We start from the raw sequence: 12669 nt of genomic DNA on the forward strand, positions 1-12669 counted from the left end.
CGGGTGCAAACTGCACCCGTCGCACCCCTGCAACTACGCCGGCTCAATACTGAGCCGGCGTCCTCGTTGCAGGGGCATTTCCTCTGGGCCGGCGGGCGCTCTTTTGGAGAGCGCCCGCCGGCCCAGAGGAAATGTCTGAATGGCCGCCGCGGTCTTTTGACCGCGGTGCAGTCATTTGGCGGCTCCCTCCAGGCGGGCGGCTCCCGCCGCCCGCCGGGCTCAGAATGAGCCCCAGTATAACCGGCAAGGTGGAATAAGAATGCCGAGTGGGGCAACAAATTCCCCTGGTTTAGCAGCTATGGAATGTCCCTGAAAAACAAGTGTTAGCATTTGGAGAGAAGCTGGAGAAGGTTCTATGACAAGGCTAGCAAATTCAAGTGTAGAAAAGTTATTAGGTTTTATCATGCTGAAATAAAAGTGCCCCAAGCCTCTCACTTCTCCACAAAAATTGAAAACTCTTCTAATTCTCCTCAAAGGAATCATGGAGCATAGACCAGCCAGTTCTACTCCGGAAGCCTCTGTAGGACATCATAATAAACTGGCACTCTTCTTCTAAAAGAATGGATAATAATGGATATTGCCACTCTATCCAGAAACAAGAGGCAATCTTGCGACCTTTCCCAGTCTCACCTTGAGTCTTTTAACAGACCTTTTAAACACAGTAAAATCAGCTTCCTCATTAGATCCTGCCCCCTTTACATCCTTCACCAAGGGTCTGAATGCATTCCCCCTGCTATGACAGACCTGCTAAATCTTTCTTTTACTAGTGGGCAGGTCCCCGCTCAATGAATTTAATAGAACAGAATTTATTAGAATAGATTTCTAGAGGGCATGGCTACTCCAAGTCCAGCGCTACAACGGAAAATAAGAATACAGAGGCTGATCGAACTGGAGGCCTCTCTCTTTCAATTTGGCATAGTCCAATGGGAAGTCTATTCCAGACTTGAAGGCCAAGGAGATAGAAGAATCTAGCTCTGTTTTTGTCATCCTAACTCTAGGAACTTTGGCCAGATGGCCCTGAGAAGAACGAAGAGTTCTAAGGGGAATGTAAAAATTGACCCTGGAGGACAGATACTCAGGGACAGAGTGGTTCAAGGCTTTCTGCATAAAAACAACAGTCTTGAACAGGGTCCTTTTCTCAACAGGGAGCCATTGCATGGTCTGCAGACTGAAGCTTGTCTAGGTAGGTTGAGAACAAAACATGCTGCCGCTTTCTGGACTGTTTGCAGATTCCTCAACAGATACTGAGGAAGACCCACATACAGGGCATTAGCGTAATGCACCAAGATACAGTGAAGGCCATGGTCACTGTTTTCCTCACGGGCAAGGAGAGGATCTGTAGAACATTTTTTTGCCAGTGCGTATTAGGCCAAAACAGGTTCATTTTCTAGTGTAAGCTGTTTGTCAAACTTGATTTCTAATTTCTTTACTACATCAGCTTGTGAGTTAGGTGGGAGATCCCCATCTGACCAATGAGTGTGCAGGGTGAGAGTGACATTTGAAGCCAAAGATGAGAATCTCTGTCTTGTCAGTATTGCATTTGAATTGGTTTATATTCATCCAGTGGAATACAGCTGATAGACAGGGTTTAATGACGTCATGGTTAATAGACTCACCTTTCTTGAAGGAAAACAGCAACTGAGTATCATCAGTGTACAAGATTATCTTGGCCCCTAAAGACTTGACCAATACTGTCAAAACGAGTCATATAGATGTTAAACAAGGCTGGGCTAAGTGCTGAGCCCTAGTGCACTGCAACGGAGACACTGTTCTTGCATGATGAGAAAGGTGACATCCAAACCTCTTGGTATCTATCTTTGAGGAAGGATTTTAGCCACTTCAATCAATCAATCAATCAGTAATTTGTTAAGCGTGCTTCTCACCCAGGAGGGTCTCAAGGCGCTTGGAGGGGGGGAGCAACTGCTCAAAGAGCCAGGTCTTGAGGTGCTTCCTGAAGGTCAGGAAGTCCTGGGTCAGACGTAGGTTGATGGGGAGGGAGTTCCAAGTTTTGGCGGCAAGGTGGGAGAAGGATCTGCTGCCGGTTGTGGTCCGGTAGATGCGGGGGACGGTCGCGAAGGCGAGGTTGACGGGGCGTGGCTGGCGTGTCGGGATGTGGAAGTTGAAGCGCTCGTTGAGGTAGGCAGGTCCGGCGTCGTGGAGAGCCTTGTGAGCGTGGATCAGGAGTTTGAAGATGATCCTTTTATTGATGTGGAGCCAGTGGAGGTCTCTGAGGTGGGTTGAGATGTGTTTGTGGCGAGGGAGGTTGAGGAAGAGTCGTGCTGAGGCTTTCTGGATGCGCTGAAGTTTCCTCTGGAGCTTGGCCGTTGTTCCTGCGTAGAGAGCGTTGCCGTAGTCCAGTCTGCTGCTAACGAGGGAGTGGGTGACAGTTCTTCTGGTTTCAACGGGGATCCATCTGAAGGTCTTGCGAAGCATGCGAAGGGTGTTAAAACATGAGGATGAGATGGCGTTGACTTGCTGGGTCATAGAAAGCGATGAGTCCAGTATGAAGCTGAGGTTGCGTGCGTGGGTGGTGGGCGTTGGGGCAGATCCCAGAGTGGCAGGCCACCAGGAGTCGTCCAATGTTGATCTGTTGGAGCCGAAGATGATGATGATCTCGGTCTTCTCCAAGTTCAGTTTGAGGCGGCTTGACTCCATCCAGTTGGCGATGGCGTGAAGTCCGGTGTGGAGGTTGTTCTTGGCGGTTGCGGGGTCCTTTGTGAGAGAGAGGATGAGCTGCGTGTCGTCGGCGTAGGAGATGATGTTGAGGCCGTGGGATTGGACGATGTTGGTGAGCGGTGCCATGTAGACACTGAAGAGGGTGGGGCTGAGTGAGGATTCCTGGGGGACTCTGAAGATGGTCTTGGTGGCTTTTGACAGGAACGGGAGAGGCAGACTCTTTGGGTTCTGCCAGAGAGAAAGGATGTGAGCCAATCCAGTGCTCTGTGGTGGATCCCGGCGTCGTGGAGGCAAGTGCGAAGGGTGTGGTGACAGACGGTGTCGAAGGCTGCAGAAAGGTCAAGGAGGATGAGGTCAACGGTTTCACCTTTGTCGAGCCTGCAACTGATGTTGTCGGTGCAAGCGATAAGGGCGGTCTTCGTGCTGTGGTTCTTGCGGAAGCCGGACTGGGAGATGTCGAGTAGGCTCTTGTCCTCCAAGAAGCGAGATAGTTGGTTTTTGAGTATCTTCTTGATGACCTTCGCAAGGAGGGGGTAAGGAGATGGGCCCATAGATTTTGAGGGCTTCGGGGTCGGCTTTTGGCTTTATGAGCAGGGTGTTGACTTTGGCGTGTTTCCAGCTCTTCAGGAAGATGGCAGTCTCAAAGGAGCTGTTGATGATGGTCCGGAGCTGGGGAGCGCTGATTTGGCTGGCTTTATTGAAGACGTGGTGAAGGCATGGGTCGGCAGGTGAACCGAAGTGGATGGTGCTCATGGTCTTGGTGGTTTCCTCGTCGTTGGTGGAGGTCCAGGCACTCAGGATGTTGGTGTGGATGGGTGCGTTGGGGTCGGCCTTGGCATTAGTGGAGGTGGGGGACGGCGGGTCAAAGCTGCCATGGATGTCTGTGATCTTGCAGTGAAAAAAGGTGGCGAGGGAGTTGCAGAGGTCTTGCGAGTGGGGGGGGGGTCGGCAGACCAGGACTTGGGGTTGGTGAGTTCCTTGATGATGCTGAAGAGCTCCTTGCTGTGCCCCTAATGCCTATATCAAATAGATGGGCTGTCATAAGGACTCTTGTACTCCAACAATAATTAAATTAAAACAATGCCACTAAAAAGAAGCAATAATAAAATGAATAAAAAATAATTCAGAATTACAGAACAAACTAGGTAAAAGGGAAAAGGCTGCAAGCCTAACTAAGCTATCACTGTGCCCAAGTGACTAATTAAAATGGGCCCACAGGGCAGCTAGCCAAGTAGCCACAACAGGGCAAGTAGCAGGTGCCAGACTATATTAAATGCAGCAGACAGGCAAGGCAGTACCACGACTGCCTTTCCTGCTGCATCTAGCATATCTAGCATGCATTTTATCACCTCAGATACTTCCAAAAAAGCTGTCTCTGCACTAAATTTAGGCCTGAACGCTGATGGACTCGGGTGGAGAAGCGAGTTGAATTCAATATAGTTGGATAACTGCCGGTTCACTAACCTCTCCACCAATTTCGATGAGTATGGCAGCAAATAAATAAGGCTATAGTTGCTTGGAATCTTGGGGTATGCACTGGGTTTTTTCAAGAGAGGCAGAACTTTGGCCTATTTCCAGTTAAAAGGAACAATGCTGGATGGCAGAGACTTGTTTAGTAGGGAGTTTAGGACTGGATTAATGATGTCTACTCCCTGTGCTAAGACAAAAGTGGGCAGGGGTCTGAGGGAGAGCCTGACTTAAGAGTTTAAATCACAACTCTTGAATCCTCCGTTGAGATAGGATCAAAGTTGAAAAATATGCAGGTGACGGTAGCTGCGGGGGGTAGATTAATGACTGCATGGCCTATTGTGGTTATACCTTTTTGAATTTTTAAAATTGTGTTTTTAAAGAAACTGCCCAGCTGTTCACACTATTTGAATGAGGGAGCCTCACTGTGGTAGCAGGCCACCGGGTCGAAACATTTTTTGAATATCTTAAAAATGTATTTTGGCTTTTTATTCGCCACATTAATCAATGGAAGTACACAATAGTCAGACCACTTTCAAAAAACCATACTTCGATCCCCTCTTTCTGAGTAATTACAGGCTGATCTCCTTGTTACCAGGAGCCTCCAAGCTCCTGGAAAAATATGTTAATAAACACCTGTCCGCCTTCTTTGAATCCAGTGACGTCCTTCACCCCAGTCAAACGGGGTTCGAACCACAGAACAGAAACGTCTTTGCTGACGGTGGTTGAAGAACTTAGACCACTTCTGGATTAAGGAGGTTTGGCAGCCATTATTCTTTAAGATCTCAGTGCTGCTTTCAATACAGTAGATCATTTTACACTTACTTGGAAAATATCAAATTTAGGTATTAAGGGCAAAGCACCAAATGGGCTTTCCTCCTTTTTGGAGAACAGAACTTTCCAGGTTGTAGACAAGTCCTGCTACTCTACCATTCTTCCTCTCAGTTGTGGGGTACCTCAGGTGTCCTCCCTGAGTCCTTTTTAACCTTTTTATGTACCCCCTGGCTGAAATTGTGTGTTCATTTGGGTTGTCACTGCTTTCTTCTGCCGATGACACCCGGCTTGCCTTGTCTATCTCCACCAACCCCAGCTCAAGGCACCTACCCCCAACCCCATGCATTCAGGAAGTAGCCAGAACTGCTGATTAAAACACAACTCTAGCCTCATGATGGGCCACCAAGCAAAAAAGCTTGCAGCCAGCTGCTTTGACATCCTGAAACTGCTGAGAAAGGTCCTCAGTCTTCTCCCTGTCACAGCCAGAAGACTGATTTTTCAGGCCCTTATGCTATCACCCCTGTACTATGGGGATGCCCTGTACCTCGGCTCACCGCAGTGTGTGGTTAGGTTGCAGGTTGTCCAGAACACCACTGCTAGCTCCTATTGAACTTCCCAAGACAGCAGTCTGCCAAAAAGACTCTGGCAGAATTACACTGGCTTTTAGTGGAGGAGCAAGTGCAATTTAAGACCTTATGCATTATGCACAGGGCACTCAACAAAAGGACCCCTTATAGCTTAAGACCTCTATCCTCCCCATACATGCCTAGGAGGCTTCTCAGATCCTCCTTGGCACAGCTCTTCAATGTCCCAAGATCCTCAGATCCCAATGGGGTGGCCGTTCAATGGCCTGTTTGGCTCCCAAACTCTGAAACACCTTACCCTCAGACTTACACCAACTGGAAAACCCAGCTGTTTAGGAACCTATCTTCCACTATGCAGTGATCTGATGACCTGCAATGTCTGATCTTGCACTGGGAGGCATTCAGTAGCCATATGCTCTACAAGAAGTCTAGACTAGAATAGACCAGATATGAACAGGTTCCTTAAGGACCTGCCACACGCTGGAGAATCCCCTCGGAGCTCGCCATCTGTCTATCAACTGGAGAAAGTGGTATAACTTCTTGTAGCACCATCCAACGTGGGCATGATAACACCAATGGCATCTGCCTGCTGCCTTGCACTCATACTCATATAATAGTTCTGTAGTTTTTTTTGCTCCTTAGATGATGGGTTTCTAAGCTGTCAGACCTGTGCTGTTGTCCAAGTGTGGAGCATCCACTACGTTATACATAACACACACTTCTATCAAATGTAGTTGCTGTAGCATAATTGCAGTGGCCAAAATAACATCTTGCATATAAGGCTGCTCTGGCATACCCCCAAGAGATCTGAAGTATAGCTGAAAGGCACATGAAGAGCCTCATGTTCATAATGCTGTTCATCTCAGTACGGTTTCTGGGTTAGAGACGTCATTGAGAAGTTTGGGGTCGATGTGGGTGAGTGATGAGAGTGGGTTGTTTATTTGGCATATTACCATAAGGCACAAGTAAAACGGACTGCATAGTTCATTGCTGCATACTACTCATAGGAATTGATTATTGATATGACAGAGAGCACTTATCCTTTCACCACACCGCTAACCAAAGCTCCACCACACTTAAACTGGTGACATGGAATTTCGGAGAGATTAATAACTATTGCAAGTCTCGCCTCATTCTATCTTACCTCAATAGATGTAATATCGATATAGCCCTGATTCAGGAGACTCACATTACTTGCACCTTTGATAACAATTTCACCTCTAGTGGAGCACTTAGCAGTGCTTTGCCCCTTTTTTCTGCTTATGCATGTGGCATTGCCATATTGATCAGAAAAGGGGTCTCTTTCCAGCCTCCAGGGAGGGTGAGACCAGAGACATTATATTCTTGTGCAGGATTTGATTGGAGACACACATATCCCCTTAATAAATATGTATGGCCTCTATTTTGATAACCAGGAATTCTTTGTAGAGTTGGGCCAAAGTTTGACAGCTACTGCTCCTCACACCAAACTCGGGGTGGTGATTTTAATATCTCAATGCAAGGAGGAGACAAGACTACTGGACCTGCCTCCCCTAGGCATGCTTGAACCCATGAAGAACTGCTTAACATAACTCAAAATTATTTGGTGGACATCTTTTGCACCAAATTCCCGACAGCTTGGGCCTTTTCATACTATTCTGCAGTTGTTGGAGGCTGGTTATCAGTAGAGACAAGTACACACCTACCACTAGCAATAAGCCCCCAACATAATGCTGGGTCCAGTCAAGGTCTCGCACAGTAGCCCCTAGCTCAACCCCTGGTAGCTTGGCAATGAGCAGTCAGGCTTAACTTAGGAGACCTGTATGTAAAGCATTTAAATACACCAATAAAGTAAATAGGTAAGACACAACACACAATGCAAATCCCACACCAATTTATAAAAATAGTAAATATTATTATCTTTAAAATGATTCCAAAATGACAGAAATCCTATATAAGTAAACAGAGTTATGAATTTTTAAACGTTACATTCAAAAAGTGCTCTTTAGTGCTTAGAAATCATTAGCCCCAACCAGAGACATCTGGTCGCGCTTGGCCAGGACAAAGTTTGACGCCATTCACGATGGAGCTCTGCTCAGATACTCTGAGTGGGAGGCCTCAGGTCAAAATTTTACCTTCGCACTTAGAAACTATTCTGGAGCTTTTCTCTCTTGACGTCATGTGGCCCTCCTCAGCAAGCCGATTTAGATGCAGCGTTGTTAGGTTGCTTTTCTGGGAGTCTGGAGCTTTCACCAGTATGAACCTGAAATCCTGGTCGCAGTTGAAGGTAGTTGGCTTAACTCAAGGCGAGTGGGTCCACTTAAGGAGCTTTTTCCAAAAGTTGCTCCAAACTTCTCCAAACTTCTGGATCTCCTTTGGGTCTCAAAGTGTCCAAAACACAAATCCAAGGGTCTAGGAGCCCAGAGATGGTCGTTGGAATTTTGGGACTTCAATTCCAACAATGCATCTGGCCACATTCTTGGATGTCCACCGGATGCAGTCCAGGCTGGGGACCTTTGTGGAAATTGGTGCAGGGAAGCTCTTTTAACTTGTCGCTTTCAGGCAGTCCACTCCTGAGTCCTCTTTGAAGCAAGGCAAAGTCTTTGGGTCATTGTTCAAGTGTGCAACAGGAGCAGTGCTTCAGTGTGAAGTCCTCTGGGTTGCAGACGAGAGATCCAGCAGTGCAGTCCTTTTTGTGGTTTCATGCAGTAGAACTGAGTTGCAGTGTAGATTAGACACTTTTATTCAATCATCTTGGGGGAGACAGTCAGTGGGTATCCTTTTCCAATGAGCTGCAGGGTGCCACCCAGTGGCATGACAACTTCCTCCAAAGTGTGGCATCTTCTTGTCTCATAAGGCACTGTACTCTTAATGGAAGATGGACGATTTTCCTCCAGAGGACCAAGATCTGGCTAAACCAACCCACTGGTGAAGCTCATTTCCATTAACTCCCACTCTGGACATCTGCAAATTCCTTTCCTAAGCCCACTAACTGTGAGGTACAGGGTGACAGAGACAGGCCTGGCTGCATTCTTTTCTGACTGGCTTCCTTTTGAAGCCTCAGTTTGATTTACCCAGCCCCCTTCCTGGCTTTCTACAATGGGGGGAAATTAAATGTGCAGTTTTTCCCTCATCAGGGCACATAAAACATATTTTATAATGTCCCTGCTTTTAGTTATATGGCACCACACCCCTGGGGCATTCAGGGGACACCTTGGAGTGATTTATATGTAACAATAAGTTTGATAATCATTTTGGAAGTACCTTTTATTCCAAATCGAATTTGCATGCATTTTACTTTTTAAATACAGTCTACAATGCAGGGCTGCCTTTAAAATGATAGCAGGCACACAGCAGTGCACACTCCAGTGCAGGAAATCTACTGGGCATTTAAACTTCCCTGCCCTATTATATAGAAGGGACTTATAGATAGTTTGTAACACCTTGTCGTATTACCTACTAGGGATTTACATGGGTCTATCATTGCCAATTGGAACTATAACATTGGACCAAATACCTTTTTATTCAGAGCTCACTGGCCCTGGGCCTGTTTAGCAGAGCCCAGGGCACAGTCAGGGTCAGTTATCATCAGTATAAGTCAGAAACATTGAGTAAAACATGCTAAAAGGGTGACCTTCTCACAGTGGTGTGCTGGTTGTACTCCAGGGTAGATCAGTGGCTGGCACTAGAGATATGGTGGTATGGGTATACTTCATTGTATACTTACCCAGAACCTTATCAGACCTCTATCCATTGGTTCTCTCCCAGTTCATTCCCATTATGACTTACTTCTGCAGATAGTGATACTTCAACCTGGAGAAGCTGCTGGATGACATTTTTGGCTGAAATTAGACAATCAATCTCATCATATTTGAATCTAAATGTAGAGCTCAGTGTCAACTTCTGCATCCCTTTGGGGGGCATTCAAAGTGGTGATAAGAAGAGAGTGCATCTTGAAGAGGCATAGCATACTTAAATCCTCACAGGGTGAGTTAGCAAAACTAATGTCTGGAATTCGGTCTCTGGAGTATGCATTAGAATGGCACCCTGTTCACTCCATGTTAGCAGGTCTCAACTTCAAAAGGGTGGCCTTTCAGGATAAAGCGGAGCGCAAAGTAACATTTTTGGACAAGAACGCTGCGGCCATGCATTATCAAGAGAATGCTGAAAGGTGCATAAAATAGAGTTGGAGGTTGTCCCAGATTATATCTGGGGGTCCAGAAAAGATGAGATGACGCACGTTCATCATGAATTCAAAGAAAAGAGTACCTATTGTGCGCATAAGTGCTCTAGCTCCCATCAGTCTCAAGTGTGCTCATCTGACACCTCTATTCAATATATAAATTCCTTGTGAAACAACAAACCTTCTAGTTTTACACTCAGCCCATTAAGATTCATGATCGAATGATAGAAAACAGACTTGGATATTTCATGAGAGTGGCGATGATAGTGGAAGGTTAATAGAAATATAGACCCTATTGCTTCGCATTAGAGGCTGTTCTCAAAACGCTTTTTAGATGCACTACCTTAAATAACTGTGTATGTTATGCCATTTTTCTAGTAAAAAAAACTGCCCATGTGAGAAAGAGGTGATGTTCTATGAGTTTATATTACAAATGAGATTTGCTTTTATGTGATTGACTACTTTAAAGATTTTGAAAATGTTATATCTGTGTGGTAGTATATGAACTTTGTTTTCTCTCTATTGATATTGATAATTCGGTTGATATCAGGTTTAGGCAATTTATTGCTAGTGATCTGTGAAATTTGTATAGTTTGACATATAAATTCAATATAAACAAATTCTTTAACTAAGAGTGACATCAGATATTTGGATTTCTGGACATTCTTAAATTGAGTTGGATCCAGGCTGTTTTCAGTTTTCCCACTCGGTTCATGCTCCCCTTCTCGAGTATTTTGGGCACCCGCAGAAAATTGGAAGGAGTTGACAGACATTGTTCGTTGTTTATGGGCACCTGTCCATGTTTCCAGCTGTGTCTTCTGCCAGTTGTACCTGCAACATGCCACGCAATAGCCCGCATTGTTTTTAGATTTCCATTTCAGAGCTTGGAACATGAAGTATCTGTTTTTCGTCTTCCAGATCAATGTGATTTGCCGCTGTGCAGCTCTACGCTTCCCTCCCTCCAGCTGCAGAAATATAATTGCGGTGTTATCATGGCCCCAGCGCCTGACCCTGCTCGTTCGCCGCGTATTGAACTTGTGGCGCGGGACTGCGCATGCCATAATCACCGGCTTCCGGATGCGGTTGTATTTCTCTTGTCCATGGTGTGCCGCCGCATCATTGTCTGGATAACAGGGGGCCAGAAAACGTCGCCAGTTTCTTAACAATGAAAAATGTTTCCAAACTCCCTCCTGGCCTTCACAGTCACATCCATGACAGTTTAACTCCGTGCTGCCACGAGAGTAGGCCGAAAGCCTTCAGCCGGCCATTGGCAAAGATGACACACCGATTACTTTTACTATAAACGAATGGACTTTTCACCATAGAAATTTAATTTTTCTAGGCCGTGCAGAGGACGTCCATTTTGCAATATATCTCCCAGCTTCTGTTCTCCTTCTCTCCTTGACAATATTATCTCTCTTTGTATCTGTGTGGTGTTGGGCGTTTCCACCACTGGGCTCACCATACTTCTTTTACTGCTGTTTTGTTGTAAGCCCCAAGTAGAGTCTTGATTGTCCGGGACCGGTATTTCACAATTCTTGACTTTTCCTCCTGCAAAGAGAAGTGAGTGCAAACAACCATCGCAAGGATGGCCTTGAAAGTGCAATATAATGTGCGCGCGCTCACAGCGTCTTCCAAGCAACGTGTGAGGCCTCGAGATGTACTGATTATCACAGGCGTCACATGTATTCGTATTTACCTTCTAATGCATAATGAATACGCCAGCTTGTGTCATCTGTCGGAATGGGTATTGCTCATTCTCCCATATGTTTCAACTACAGAACGCAACAAACGTCCATGTTTTTTTTAATTTTTTTATTTGTTCACTTGCCTTTTATCGGAATATATTTGTTTCCAACGGTCTGACAAAAGCAAGTACATTCGTTTTCACGCAGCATCATCTGGTGAGTTTGGAAAATACAATTTCCTGAGAATGCATTTGGACCAAATGATTAAATCTATTTGAAAATTGACTTGAATGGTTTAATCAAATGTCCTTTGGTGGTCTAGATGTTCTTTTTTGTTTTGGTTGTAGTGCGCTCCTTGTTAGGTCTCGCGTTATCCAAGACCTTTTGAGCTTGCTACATTTCAGTGTATTATACAATTACTTGTAGGGGCTTTCAGCCATTCCTCTTCATCCATCGATCTGTTACTGTGTTATTCCTCCTTCCTCTTGTTTTGCCTGCCTCAGCTTTGGCCCATAATTCTGGGGCCGGCAATTAACAGTGATATATTCTCCCAGCAAAAAGTGTTAGCCTCTGGTAATGAACAGCGTAGAAAGAAATCATGCCTACTGTTGACCAACTCAGAGCTGGCATTGTCTGCTCAACATGTTTTCTACTCAGCTGCTTCAGACATAATTAGGACATATTTTGGAGAGATTGTAAAGCTTTATTATTTGTACTTATTTGCACTTACAAACAGAAAATAGCATATAAGAACACCAATGCTTTATAGCTAAAACAGTTCGTACATCTAGGGGTGTGTTATAGAAAGTGCTCTGGGGGAGCAATGGTCATGTGCACCCACTTTGTGTGCCCCGGGGTACTTTGGTATTACAGAAGGGCCAGCAGATGCTCGAGAGGCCCCTTCTGTAATACAGGTAGAACTGGCCCAGATTCAGCACCAGTGCTATCTCAAGATAGGGTTCCCTCATATGCATGGGGTCACGGCTCCATGCAAATGAGAGGATCTCTTTACCTCTGCACCTGTGATGTATTATGGACGCTGGTGCAAAGGCAAATAAGCTGTCAGGAGGCACACTGACAGTGAGCCACTAAAAGGTGGCCACTGTCAGTGAGCCCCCTGATGGCAGCTCTCTGGAGTGTTAAAGGGGGTCCTCTGAACCCTGACACATCCCCTTGCAGGCGAGTGCAGTCACTCACTTCAACTGCCTGCAAGTGGATTTCTCTCCCTTCTTAAAAGTGCAGGCGGGCTGCTGTTTTGAAGCAGCCGCTCCATATTTCACGATTGCATGAGTTTGCAGCTGCCCTGACGGCAGCGCAT

At 45.8% G+C, this 12669-nt stretch overlaps 1 protein-coding gene across 1 annotated transcript in view; it reads left to right on the forward strand.

The window, feature by feature from the left end:
- The window catches only part of GRIN2D (glutamate ionotropic receptor NMDA type subunit 2D), a 1291669-nt gene that overhangs the window by 675550 nt on the left and 603450 nt on the right, over nt 1-12669 (forward strand). The window lies entirely within an intron of this gene.

This window comes from Pleurodeles waltl, chromosome 7 (genome assembly GCF_031143425.1).
Source record: "Pleurodeles waltl isolate 20211129_DDA chromosome 7, aPleWal1.hap1.20221129, whole genome shotgun sequence".
Taxonomy (NCBI): Eukaryota; Metazoa; Chordata; class Amphibia; order Caudata; family Salamandridae; genus Pleurodeles; species Pleurodeles waltl.